Source organism: Arachis hypogaea, chromosome 17 (genome assembly GCF_003086295.3).
Source record: "Arachis hypogaea cultivar Tifrunner chromosome 17, arahy.Tifrunner.gnm2.J5K5, whole genome shotgun sequence".
In the NCBI taxonomy this organism is placed as follows: domain Eukaryota; kingdom Viridiplantae; phylum Streptophyta; class Magnoliopsida; order Fabales; family Fabaceae; genus Arachis; species Arachis hypogaea.
The window spans coordinates 54,139,859-54,153,706 of NC_092052.1; the positions used below are offsets into that span (position 1 = coordinate 54,139,859).

The 13,848-nt window shown below is 35.5% G+C and overlaps 1 non-coding gene and 1 pseudogene across 1 annotated transcript; one reads left to right on the forward strand and one right to left on the reverse strand.

The window, feature by feature from the left end:
* LOC112763293 (B-box zinc finger protein 24-like) overlaps window positions 1–13,848 on the forward strand; it is a 51,331-nt pseudogene that overhangs the window by 13,295 nt on the left and 24,188 nt on the right.
* LOC112767534 (small nucleolar RNA R71) lies at window positions 12,739–12,846 on the reverse strand. The gene has a single exon (XR_003184976.1). It is a non-coding gene; the product is annotated as a small nucleolar RNA R71 (small nucleolar RNA).

Below are 13,848 nucleotides of genomic sequence, written 5' to 3' on the forward strand. Positions count from 1 at the left end.
AGAAAAGATCTCGCATACTCGAAAATCAGGGTTGTTACATTCTACCCTCCTAAAAGAAAATTTTTCCCTCAAAATTTCAGCCGCATGCAAGAATCCATCTTCAAGCAGTCTATTTCCTTCAAGCCATCCTGACAAAGATATCAGTTCGTTCCTTACAGCATCTAAATATCACATAGCCATGGCCATGGAGATCATAACAGCTATAAGAATAGTTGTGCCTCACAAGAATTTGTCGTTCGGAACTCGATTAAACCATGCCTATTCATAGTCCTTGAGGTCTTATCCGAACCAAACAATCAATATTAAGGTGATCAGTCTTAATATCTCAAGTTAGGCACGATCATTCCCAAAATGAGCACTCATAGACATTCATGCCAAATGTATCTTGAAGATACCCTAACAGCATGAGACACACAAGCAGAGTATGCAATAAAGTATAGTCAGTCCACTCCCCAGGCTCTATTGGGAACGAACTTCTCTGATACCAAATTGTAACGACGTCTAGATCATACCGGAAACTGAGTGCTTCTAATTTGTCTTCCTAATTATTATCTATTATTTATCATATGAGCCTGATTCGTTGTTAAAAATGTAGTTAATTTGCGGGGTATATATATATATATATTTGAAAACATTTGGATTAATAGGCGGAATCATTCTTAATCAATTCACAACTGATAATAGATAAAACAGTTATAAACAACCACACATAAATACATCACAAGCAGTCAACAACATTCAGTGATCCAACTTTTATGTAAGTATAGAATTTTAGTTAGAACACCCCTAGATATAGCTAGATAATAACTATATACATATATATACATACAACATCCTAGGCCCTGACCTGTTCAAGAAGTGCCTAAGCTGCTGCCCAGGCTAGCCTAGACTCTATACTCACCTAGTCCCTCTAAACTACTAAAGCGAGGGTAAGTACGTTCTAAGTCTTCAAAAATCAAGTCAGGTGGAACATCAGCAAAAGGTAGAACATCATCTACTACTCTTTTGCACGGTCAGACATTGCCATATAATGTCTCTCTGGTACTTCATCAAGTAGCCACACAACAGGAGTCTCGTACACAGGATTTAGGCTAAAGTGCGCATACGAACGGGGTGCAGACGTTGGCTGGTCTCATAGTATATACATATAAACAGAAAATGGAGTTCACTCTAGACTCAGAAGACTACCTAGAGCGGAATCCTTTTTTTGCGTACGATCGTCAGCGAATTACGGAAGGGAACTCATGCTTCTATCTGAAGGGGGAAGGGAGAGAGAAGGGGTAAGAACTGGGGAGTTCTTAGTAGGGCCGGGGTTATTAGTTAAGTTCATTAATTCTATGTTGTTTAGCAGACTATTAGCAGAATACAAAGAAGCAGTAATTAGAAAACACAGATAAGTAGAGAAGATAGAGAAAATAGATAGCAGAACACAAACACAAGAATACAAGAAAATAACACAAGAGAAGAGAATGGAATACAAACAAGGAAAGCATACATTCATACCACAATCATAACAAAGGAAATGCACAACCAAGTATGATGCATGTCTAGCCCTAGCGCAGGTAATGAGCTCATCTGTCAGTTTCTACCGCTCCCGACGTAACCCGAAGCAGCTGAAACGTGTATGGTTTTCCAGTCAGCATAGGTACAGTTCTCACTAACCGACGTATGCGTCGTATCCTCTGTAAGCAAACTCTGCCTTTCAGGTGACGACATTCTAGCCATGTATGAAATCATATTCTCTGTAAGCAATCCTTGCCTTACAGGTGCAGCATTCTAGCCGTGTATGAATTAATATCCTCTGCAAGTGATCCCAGGTTATCAGTTGCAGGTACAGCTCTCAATAGCTGTGTAACACTGGAAAACGTTCTGTGGTCGTACCACTATCTATCTGACTGCCTTCACGCAGCAGATCATTACATAATCATTCTCATTATCATCATTCATCATCATTCTCATTATTCATCATCATTTTCACATTCTTATGCAGTACCTCTTTCTTTCTCTGTTCAATCATACTGTACAAACTTTACAGCTTTTACTTTTACAACATCTTAACTCAAACCATTTCTCTTTATCAGATTACTCTTTTTTCTGTATCCCTTTATTCTACTCTGGTTACTCTTTTCTTTGTACCTCTTTACTTTTCTCTGATTACTCTATTCTCTGTGTTTCTTTACTCTGCTCTGATTTCTCTGTTTAACGTATGTATTTAAAGCTTATGTAAATTTCGGTATGAATAGTTAGTCTGTCCCAAGTATAGGTTCATTAAGTCTATACTGAAACAGTCTAACTTTTCATATAATACCTAACCCTAGTCGCAATTCAATGACTAACTATGTTGCCCTAGTTCGTTCACTAATCTCTGTCTGATTTTCTGTTATTAAAACTTTACAGACTTTTTCTTCGACTTTTATTTTTTCTTCAACTTTTTATCTTTCTTTTATCTTTGCCTCACTAACATGTTATTACCACTCCCTAAGTGTTTTATGAAGATAATTATGAGATTCTGCACTTAAAGTTATCTTTCTAAAGCTTTTACAGAAAATTGCCTTTTTCGCATTATTTTATTATTTTTATTAAAATATTATTTTTAATTAAATATTATTATTTAATATTTTATTATTATTTATTATTTTATTAATATATTTTCGAAAATTACTCCACTTTAACTTTTAACCTTTAAAATTCACTTTTTACCACCGGTAACTTTTAATATTTCTACTTTAACCACCCTAACTTTCAGAAATTACCAAATAACCCCTCAAACACCAAAATAATTATAACCTTGCCCTTTTTAAGATCTAAAAGGTGTTTTTCAATGTTCTTCACCACACTCAAAGTGTTCTTCGTGTTCTTCTTAAATTCTTCAGATTCTTTCTCTGTTTTCACCCATTTTTCAGTCTTTTTAGGAACCAATTTTTACCAAAATTCAAAATAAATTCTCAGCCACTAAAACCCCATCTTTTCTACATGATTTTAACACAAATTGAACCCCAATTTAAGCTCTAGGATTTCATTTTCCAGCAGCCATAAGAACACACATTCATAGCTTGAATTTCATCAAATTTTCACCAAAATTTCAACAAGAATTACTCATACAAACAATCAATTTCAAGCACAGCCAAACCATATCATAATCACACAACTCAAACACAATCAATCAAGATTTAATTCGTCAATCCCTACCTTGATTTGCTGCTCCAAATCCGGTTACTCTTTGAAGTGTTCTTAAAGCACTTTTTCCTCCTAAAAAACATCAAGAACAACTTTAAAACTCTAAACCATCAACTAAACGAACTTCAGAAGTATCTTAGGAAGGTTATCCTCACCTTAAACGTGCAGGAAATCAAAGATCTTTGGCCCACAAGTCAAGCTAAGCAAGAGATCTAAGGAAGAACATCAAGAAAACACTTGTTTAAGCATGTTTCCTTGAAAACCGAATTGAAGAGGGAGGGAGACAGCCATCTCACCTTATTTCCAGTCTTGATAAGTCACATGGTTATGTAGAGGAAGAAGAGAGGATCATTTTGGTGAAATCGGAGTTTTGATTTGAGTTTTAGTTCAGAAGAAATCAAGCTTTGAAGATTAAGTGTTCATGAAAGTTTCTCTCTTTTCTCTCTTGTTATTTTCGACCAAAATGATGAAATGAGACAGCCTTGGAGGTCTTGGGGGTGTAAGGTGAGTTGTGATTGGTTGGCTTGGAGGTGGGTTAAAATAATATTAAAATATCTCAGGTGTATAACTACTAAAACTAGATGTATCGGAACACTCGTAAAAACATCTCTAAAAATTATTTTCTGAGCTACTAGCATAAATGACACTAGTAATATATTTATTATGAGAATAGAACATGTATGATGAGGCCTTATCATTGCTAAAGTCATCAGAGAGTGCTGGTGCTAAGCTGCACCAGTAAACCGTAAACCCGGTTAAACCGATTTTTCTGTTTTTAACTAAAACAGACAAGGTAACCTTATAATATCATTCAAGCATTTTCTAATACTAATATAATGATAAAATTATACTATTATCTCTCTCCTCTCATGAATCGACTCCGGTTCGTCAAACAGAGACTATTTACGAAAATCAGAATCAAAACTGCCAACTGATACGATTCAAAAACTAGGTTCTTCGTGACCGCGTTATCGAGCTTGCCTCGGAAAAGGTTCTAGCTTAAGGATGACATAATGACAATGAGGATTGAGATACTTGTTGATATAGAAGAGGTGTTCCCTTTACTGATCTTCTGGCAAAATCCGTGCCTTCAGAAAAGATCTCGCATACTCGAAAATCAGGGTTGTTACATTCTACCCTCCTAAAAGAAAATTTTTCCCTCAAAATTTCAGCCGCATGCAAGAATCCATCTTCAAGCAGTCTATTTCCTTCAAGCCATCCTGACAAAGATATCAGTTCGTTCCTTACAGCATCTAAATATCACATAGCCATGGCCATGGAGATCATAACAGCTATAAGAATAGTTGTGCCTCACAAGAATTTGTCGTTCGGAACTCGATTAAACCATGCCTATTCATAGTCCTTGAGGTCTTATCCGCACCAAACAATCAATATTAAGGTGATCAGTCTTAATATCTCAAGTTAGGCACGATCATTCCCAAAATGAGCACTCATAGACATTCATGCCAAATGTATCTTGAAGATACCCTAACAGCATGAGACACACAAGCAGAGTATGCAATAAAGTATAGTCAGTCCACTCCCCAGGCTCTATTGGGAACGAACTTCTCTGATACCAAATTGTAACGACGTCTAGATCATACCGGAAACTGAGTGCTTCTAATTTGTCTTCCTAATTATTATCTATTATTTATCATATGAGCCTGATTCGTTGTTAAAAATGTAGTTAATTTGCGGGGTATATATATATATATATTTGAAAACATTTGGATTAATAGGCGGAATCATTCTTAATCAATTCACAACTGATAATAGATAAAACAGTTATAAACAACCACACATAAATACATCACAAGCAGTCAACAACATTCAGTGATCCAACTTTTATGTAAGTATAGAATTTTAGTTAGAACACCCCTAGATATAGCTAGATAATAACTATATACATATATATACATACAACATCCTAGGCCCTGACCTGTTCAAGAAGTGCCTAAGCTGCTGCCCAGGCTAGCCTAGACTCTATACTCACCTAGTCCCTCTAAACTACTAAAGCGAGGGTAAGTACGTTCTAAGTCTTCAAAAATCAACTCAGGTGGAACATCAGCAAAAGGTAGAACATCATCTACTACTCTTTTGCACGGTCAGACATTGCCATATAATGTCTCTCTGGTACTTCATCAAGTAGCCACACAACAGGAGTCTCGTACACAGGATTTAGGCTAAAGTGCGCATACGAACGGGGTGCAGATGTTGGCTGGTCTCACAGTATATACATATAAACAGAAACGGAGTTCACTCTAGACTCAGAAGACTACCTAGAGCGGAATCCTTTTTTTGCGTACGATCATCAGCGAATTACGGAAGGAAACTCATGCTTCCATCGGAAGGGGGAAGGGAGAGAGAAGGGGTTAGAACTAGGGAGTTCTTAGTAGGGCCGGGGTTATTAGTTAAGTTCATTAATTCTATGTTGTTTAGCAGACTATTAGCAAAATACAAAGAAGCAGTAATTAGAAAACACAGATAAGTAGAGAAGATAGAGAAAATAGATAGCAGAACACAAATAGAACAATACAAGAAAATAACACAAGCGCAGAGAATGGAATACAAACAAGGAAAGCATACATTCATACCACAATCATAACAAAGGAAATGCACAACCAAGTATGATGCATGTCTAGCCCTAGCGCAGTTAATGAGCTCATTTGTCGGTTTCTACCCGCTCCCGACGTAACCCGAAGCAGCTGAAACGGGTATGGTTTTCCAGTCAGCATAGGTACAGTTCTCACTAACCGACGTATGTGTCATATCCTCTGTAAGCAAACTCTACCTTACAGGTGGCGACATTCTAGCCGTGTATGAAATCATATTCTCTGTAAGCAATCCTTGCCTTACAGGTGCAGCATTCTAGCTGTGTATGAATTAATATCCTCTGCAAGTGATCCCAGGTTATCAGTTGCAGGTACAACTCTCAATAGCTGTGTAACACTGGAAAACGTTCTGTGGTCGTACCACTATCTATTTGACTGCCTTCACGCAGCAGATCATTACATAATCATTCTCATTATCATCATTCATCATCATTCTCATTATTCATCATCATTTTCACATTCTTATGCAGTACCTCTTTCTTTCTCTGTTCAATCATACTGTACAAACTTTACAGCTTTTACTTTTACAACATCTTAACTCAAACCATTTCTCTTTAACAGATTACTCTTTTCTCTGTATCCCTTTATTCTACTCTGGTTACTCTTTTCTCTGTATCTCTTTACTTTTCTCTGATTACTCTATTCTCTGTGTTTCTCTACTCTGCTCTGATTTCTCTGTTTAACATATGTATTTAAAGCTTATGTAAATTTCGGTATGAATAGTTAGTCTGTCCCAAGTATAGGTTCATTAAGTCTATACTGAAACAGTCTAACTTTTCATATAATACCTAACCCTAGTCGCAATTCAATGACTAACTATGTTGCCCTAGTTCGTTCACTAATCTCTGTCTGATTTTCTGTTATTAAAACTTTACAGACTTTTTCTTCGACTTTTATTTTTTCTTCAACTTTTTATCTTTCTTTTATCTTTGCCTCACTAACATGTTATTACCACTCCCTAAGTGTTTTATGAAGGTAATTATGAGATTCTGCTCTTAAAGTTATCTTTCTAAAGCTTTTACAGAAAACTCCTTTTTCGTATTATTTTATTATTTTTATTAAAATATTATTTTTAATTAAATATTATTATTTAATATTTTATTATTATTTATTATTTTATTAATATATTTTTGAAAATTACCCCACTTTAACTTTTAACCTTTAAAATTCACTTTTTACTACCAGTAACTTTTAATATTTCTACTTTAACTACCCTAACTTTCAGAAATTACCAAATAACCCCTCAAACACCAAAATAATTACAACCTTGCCCTTTTTAAGATCTAAAAGGTGTTCTTCAATGTTCTTCACCACACTCAAAGTGTTCTTCGTGTTCCTCGTAAATTCTTCAGATTCTTTCTCTGTTTTCACCCGTTTTTCAGGAACCGATTTTTACCAAAATTCAAAATAAATTCTCAGCCACTAAAACCCCATCCTTTCTACATGATTTTTACACAAATTGAACCCCAATTTAAGCTCTAGGGTTTCATTTTCCAGCAGCCATAAGAACGCACATTCATAGCTTGATTTCATCAAATTTTCACCAAAATTTCAACAAGAATTACTCATACAAACAATCAATTTCAAGCACAGCCAAACCATATCATAATCACACAACTCAAACACAATCAATCAAGATTAAATTCGTCAATCCCTACCTTGATTTGCTGCTCCAAATCCGGTTACTCTTTGAAGTGTTCTTAAAGCACTTTTTCCTCCTAAAACACATCAAGAACAACTTTAAAACTCTAAACCATCAACTAAACGAACTTCAGCAGCATCTTAGGAAGGTTATCCTCACAATCAAAGATCTTTGGCCCACAAGTCAAGCTAAGCAAGAGATCTAAGGAAGAACATCAAGAAAACACTTGTTTAAGCATGTTTCCTTGAAAACCGAATTGAAGAGGGAGGGAGACAGCCATCTCACCTTATTTCCAGTCTTGATAAGTCACATGGTTATGTAGAGGAAGAAGAGAGGATCATTTTGGTGAAATCGGAGTTTTGATTTGAGTTTTAGTTCAGAAGAAATCAAGCTTTGAAGATTAAGTGTTCATGAAAGTTTCTCTCTTTTCTCTCTTGTTATTTTCGACCAAAATGATGAAATGAGACAGCCTTGGAGGTCTTGGGGGTGTAAGGTGAGTTGTGATTGGTTGGCTTGGAGGTGGGTTAAAATAATATTAAAATATCTCAGGTGTATAACTACTAAAACTAGATGTATCAGAACACTCGTAAAAACATCTCTAAAAATTATTTTCTGAGCTACTAGCATAAATGACACTAGTAACATATTTATTATGAGAATAGAATATGTATGATGAGGCCTTAGCATTGCTAAAGTCATCAGAGAGTGTTGGTGCTAAGCTGCACCAGTAAACCGTAAATCCGGTTAAACCAATTTTTCTGTTTTTAACTAAAACAGACTAGGTAACCTTATAATATCATTCAAGCATTTTTTAATACTAATATAATGAGAAAATTATACTATTATCTCTCTCCTCTCATGAATCGACTCCGGTTCGTCAAACAGAGACTATTTACGAAAATCAGAATCAAAACTGCCAACTGATACGGTTCAAAAACTAGGTTCTTCGTGACCGCGTTATCGAGCTTGCCTCAGAAAAGGTTCTAGCATAAGGATGACATAATGACAATGAGGATTGAGATACTTGTTGATATAGAAGAGGTGTTCCCTTTTCTGATCTTCTGGCGAAATCCGTGCCTTCAAAAAAGATCTCGCATACTCAAAAATCAGGGTTGTTACAACGCCCATAGTAAAGCTTGTTGTTCCTTCTCTGGAATTTATAGATGGCGTGCCACGCCTGGCCTTGTGATGAGCAGATAATTTATACCCTTTTGGCATTGTTTTTACATAGTTTTTAATATATTTTAGTTACTTTTTATTATATTTTTATTAGTTTTTATCTAAAAATCACATTTTTGGACTTTACTATGAGTTTGTGTGTTTTTCTGTGATTTCAGGTATTTTCTGGCTGAAATTGAGGGACCTGAGCAAAAATCTGATTCAAAGGCTGAAAAAGGACTACAGATGCTGTTGGATTCTGACCCTCCTGTACTCGAAATGAATTTTCTGGAGCTACGGAAGCCCAATTGGCGTGCTTTCAATTGCGTTGTGAAGTAGACATCCTGGGGTTTCCAGCAATATATAATTGTTCATGCTTTGCCCGAGATTTGATGGCCTAAATTGGCGTCCAATGCCATCCTAAAATATCTTGGCGTAAAACGCCCAAACTGGCACCAGAATTGGAGTTAAACGCCCAAACTGGCACCAAAGCTGGCGTTTAACTCCAGGAACAGCCTATGCACGAAAAAGCTTCAATGCTCAGCCCAGGCACACACCAAGTGGGCCCCGGAAGTGGATTTCTGCACTATCTGCACTTAGTTACTCATTTTCTGTAAACCTAGGTTACTAGTTTGGTATAAAAACTACTTTTAGAGATTTATTTTATATCTTTGGAATCATATGTAACTTTGATCATCTTTTCACGTTTGGAGGCTGGCCTCACGGCCATGCCTAGACCTCTTTTCACTTATGTATTTTCTACGGTGGAGTTTCTACACCCCATAGACCTCTGCTGTTCTTTATGAATTAATGCAATTACTACTGTTTTCTATTCAATTCACGCCTACTTCTTCTCCAAAATATAATCTCGTACTTAATTTAGTTAAGTCAGAATGAAGGGGTGACCCGTGACAATCACCCAATCTTCGTTACTCGCTTAGCCAAGATCCGCGTGCCTGACAACCACAAAGCGGTCTACATGATGTTCAACGTAGTCATTGGACGACAGCTGGAGTATACTCTCTTGGATATCTAATACACCGACCGAGTCCGTGAGATTAGTATTTTGGTGGTATAGGCTAGAATTATTGGCAGCATTCCTAGGATCCGGAAAGTCTAAACCTTGTCTGTGGTATTCCGAGTAGGATCTGGGAAGGGGTGACTGTGACGAGCTTCAAACCTGCGAATGTTGGGCGCAAGTGACAGTGTGCAAACGGATCAATGGATCCTATTCCGATGCTAGTGGGAACCGACAGATGATTAGCCATGTGGTAGCTGTACCTGGTATTTTTCATCCAAAACGAGAAATCCGACAGTTGATTAGCCGTGCAGAAACCGTAGAGGACCATTTTCTCTGAGAGGATCCTACAGCTTGCCATGGAAGGGAGCATGCATGATTGGAAGAAGGCAGTAGGAAAGCAGAGGTTCAGAAACAACAAAGCATCTGCAGACGCTTATATGAAATTCGCACCAATGAATTACATAAGTAAATTTTTTTTTTTATGTTTTATTTATCTTTTAATTATCAAAACCTCAAAACCATTTGAATCCACCTGACTGAGATTTACAAGGATGACCATAGCTTGCTTCAAGCCGACAATCTCCGTGGGATCGACCCTTACTAACGTAAGGTATTATTTGGATGACCCAGTGCACTTGCTGGTTAGTTGTGCGGAGTTGTGAAAAGTGTGAATCACAATTTCCGTGCACCAAGTTTTTGGCGCCGTTGCCGGGGATTGTTCGAGTTTGGACAACTGACGATTCAACTTGTTGCTTAGATTAGGTAATTTTATTTTATGTTTAAGCTTTATTTTTTTATTTATTTTCAAAAAAAAAATAAAAAAAATTGTGTTCTTCAGAATTTTTAAGACTGAATTCTAGAGTATCATGAGATATGTTGAACCCTGGCTGGCTGTGAAGCCATGTCTAATCTGTTGGACTGAGGCTTCCACTTCTCATTGACATGCTTGTATATTTTATGCTAAAGCTTGGCTGGCTATTTGGCCATGTCTAAATCTTTTGGACCGAAGCTTTCACTTAAAGCTTGGCTAGCCATCTGGCCATGTCTAATTCTTTTGGACCGAAGCTTTAGACTAACGTTGCATGATTCCTGGAATTCTTATTAAAAATTTTGTATCTCTTTATTTCTTTTTCCAAAATAATTTTCGAAAAATACAAAAAAAAAATTAATAAAATCATAAAAACCAAAAATATTTTGTGTTTCTTGTTTGAGTCTAGTGTCAAATTTTAAGTTTGGTGTCAATTGCATGCTTTTAATTTTCTTTAAATTTTCGAAAATTCATCATGTGTTCTTTCTTGATCTTCAAATTGCTCTTGATGATTTTCCTTGTTTGATCTTTAAATTTTCTTGTTTTTGTGTCTTTTCTTGTTTTTCATATGCATTCTTGAATTACTAGTGTCTAAAGTTTAAAAAAAAAAAATTTAAGTTTGGTGTCTTGCATGTTTTTCTTTTCTTAAAAATTTTCAAAAAATATGTTTTTGATGTTCATCATGATCTTCAAAGTGTTCTTGGTGTTCATCTTGACATTCAAAGTGTTTTTGCATGCAATTTTTGTTTTGATCTTAATTTCCTATGTTTTGTGTCTTTTCGTTGTTTTTCTCTCTTCTCATTAAAACTTCAAAAATAAAAAATAATATCTTTCCCTTATTTTACTCATAAATTTCGAAATTTTGGGTTGATTTAGTCAAAAGTTTTAAATTTTAGTTGTTTCTTGTTAGTCAAGTCAAAATTTCAAATAAAAAAAAATTCTATCTTTTCAAATCTTTTTCAAAATCAAATCTTTTTCAATTTTCTTTCATGTTTTCAAAAATCCCAAAATTAATTTTCAAAATCTTTTTCTTATTTTTATTTCATGATTTTCAAATTAATTGCTAACATTTAATATTTTGAGTAAAAAATTTTCAAGTTGTTACTTGCCTATTAAGAAAGGTTCAATCTTTAAATTATAAAATCATATCTTTTAGTTTCTTGTTAGTCAAGTAATCAACTTTAATTTCAAAAATCAAATATTTTTAATTTCATTTTCAAATCCTTTTCAAAATAAATTTCAATCATATCTTTTTCAAAATTTAATTTCAAAATCCTTTTCTAACTTCTTATCTTTTCAAAATTGATTTTCAAATCTTTTTCAATTAACTACTTGACTTTTAGTTTGATTTTAAAAAGTTTTCTATTTCAATCACATCTTTTTCAAAACTACCTAACTACTTTCCTCTCTCTAATTTTCGAAAACTAACTAACAACTTTTTCAAAATTCTTTTTAATTAACTAATTGTTTTAAATTCTAATTTTATTTTATTTCTTTTAATAAAATCAAATTCTAACTTATAATTAAATTAAAAACAAAAATATTTTTTTCTTCTTTTAAATTAAAATTCGAATCTCTTATCTCTCTCATCTCTTTCTATTTATTTTATTTATTTACTAACACCCTTCTTCTTAAAAATTCAAACCCACTCCCTCTCTGTGTTCGAATTCTTCTTCTTCTCCCTTCTTCATTCTATTCTTTCATTCTTCTACTCACATAAAGGAATCTCTATACTGTGACATAGAGGATTCCTATTCTTTTCTGTTCTCTTCTTTTTCATATGAGCAGGAACAAGGATAAGAATATTCTTGTTGAAGCTGATCCGGAACCTGAAAGGACTCTAAAGAGGAAGCTAAGAGAAGCTAAAGCACAACACTCTGGAAAGGACCTAACAGAAATTTTCAAAAAAGAAGACATGGTAACCAAAAATAACAACAATGGTGGAGATGCAAGGAAGATGCTTGGTGACTTTACTGCATTCACTTCTAACTTCTATGGAAGAAGCATCTCAATTCCTGTAATTGGAGCAAACAACTTTGAGCTTAAGCCTCAATTAGTTTCTCTAATGCAGCAGAATTGCAAGTTTCATGGACTTCTATTGGAAGATCCTCATCAGTTCTTAGCTGAATTCTTACAAATCTGTGACATTGTTAAGACCAATGGGGTTAATCCCGAGGTCTACAGACTTATGCTTTTCCCCTTTGCTGTAAGAGACAGAGCTAGGACATGGTTGGACTCACAACTTAAAGAAATCCTGAACTCTTGGGAAAAGTTGGTTAATGCTTTCTTAGCCAAATTCTTTCCACCTCAAAAGTTGAGCAAGCTTAGAGTGAAAATCCAAACCTTCAGACAGAAGGAAGGTGAATCCCTCTATGAAGCTTGGGAAAGATACAAGCAATTGATCAGAAGGTGTCCTTCTGACATGCTTTCAGAATGGAGCATCTTATGTATATTCTATGATGGTCTGTGTAAATTGTTCAAGATGTCATTGGATCACTCTGCTGGTGGATCTCTTCATCTGAAGAAGATGCCTGCAAAAGCCCAGAAACTCATTAAAATGGTTACAAATAACCAGTTCATGTACACTTCTGACAGAAATCCTATGAATAATGGGACAACTTAGAAGAAAGGAGTTCTTCAGATTGATACTCTGAAGGCCATATTGGCTCAGAATAAAATATTGACTCAGCAAGTCAATAAGATTTCTCAGAGTCTGACTGAAATGCAAGCTGTATCAGGCAGTACTAAAGAAGCTTTCCCTGAAGGAGAAGCTTATGACCCTGAGAATCCTGCAATGGAAGAGGTGAATTACATGGAAGAATCTTATAGAAACACCTATAATCCTTCATGGAAGAATCATCCAAATTTCTCATGGAAGGATCAATAGAAGACTAATCAAGGCTTCAATAATAATGGTGGAAGAAATAGGTTTGGCAATAGTAAGCCTTTTCCATCATCTTCTGAGCAGCAGACAGAGAATTCTAAGCAGAGCCTCTCTGACTTAGCAACCATAGTCTCTAATCTAACTAAGATCACTCACAGTTTCATGAATGAAACAAGGTCCTCCATTAGAAATCTGGAGGCACAAATGGGTCAGCTGAGTAAAAGAGTTACTGAAACTCCTCCTAGTACTCTCCCAAGCAATACAGAAGAGAATCCAAAGAGAGAGTGCAAGGCCATCAATATGTCCAACATGGCCGAACCTATAGAGGAGGAAGAGGCAGTGATTTCTAGTGAGGAAGACCTCAACGGACGTCCACTGACCACTAAGGAGTTCCCTAATGAGGAACCAAAGGAATCTGAGGCTCATATAGAGACCATAGAGATTCCACTGAACTTTCTGTTGCCATTCATAAGCTCTGATGAGTATTCTTCCTCTAAAGAGGATGGAGATATTATTGAAGAACAAGTTGATCGGTATTTAGGATCA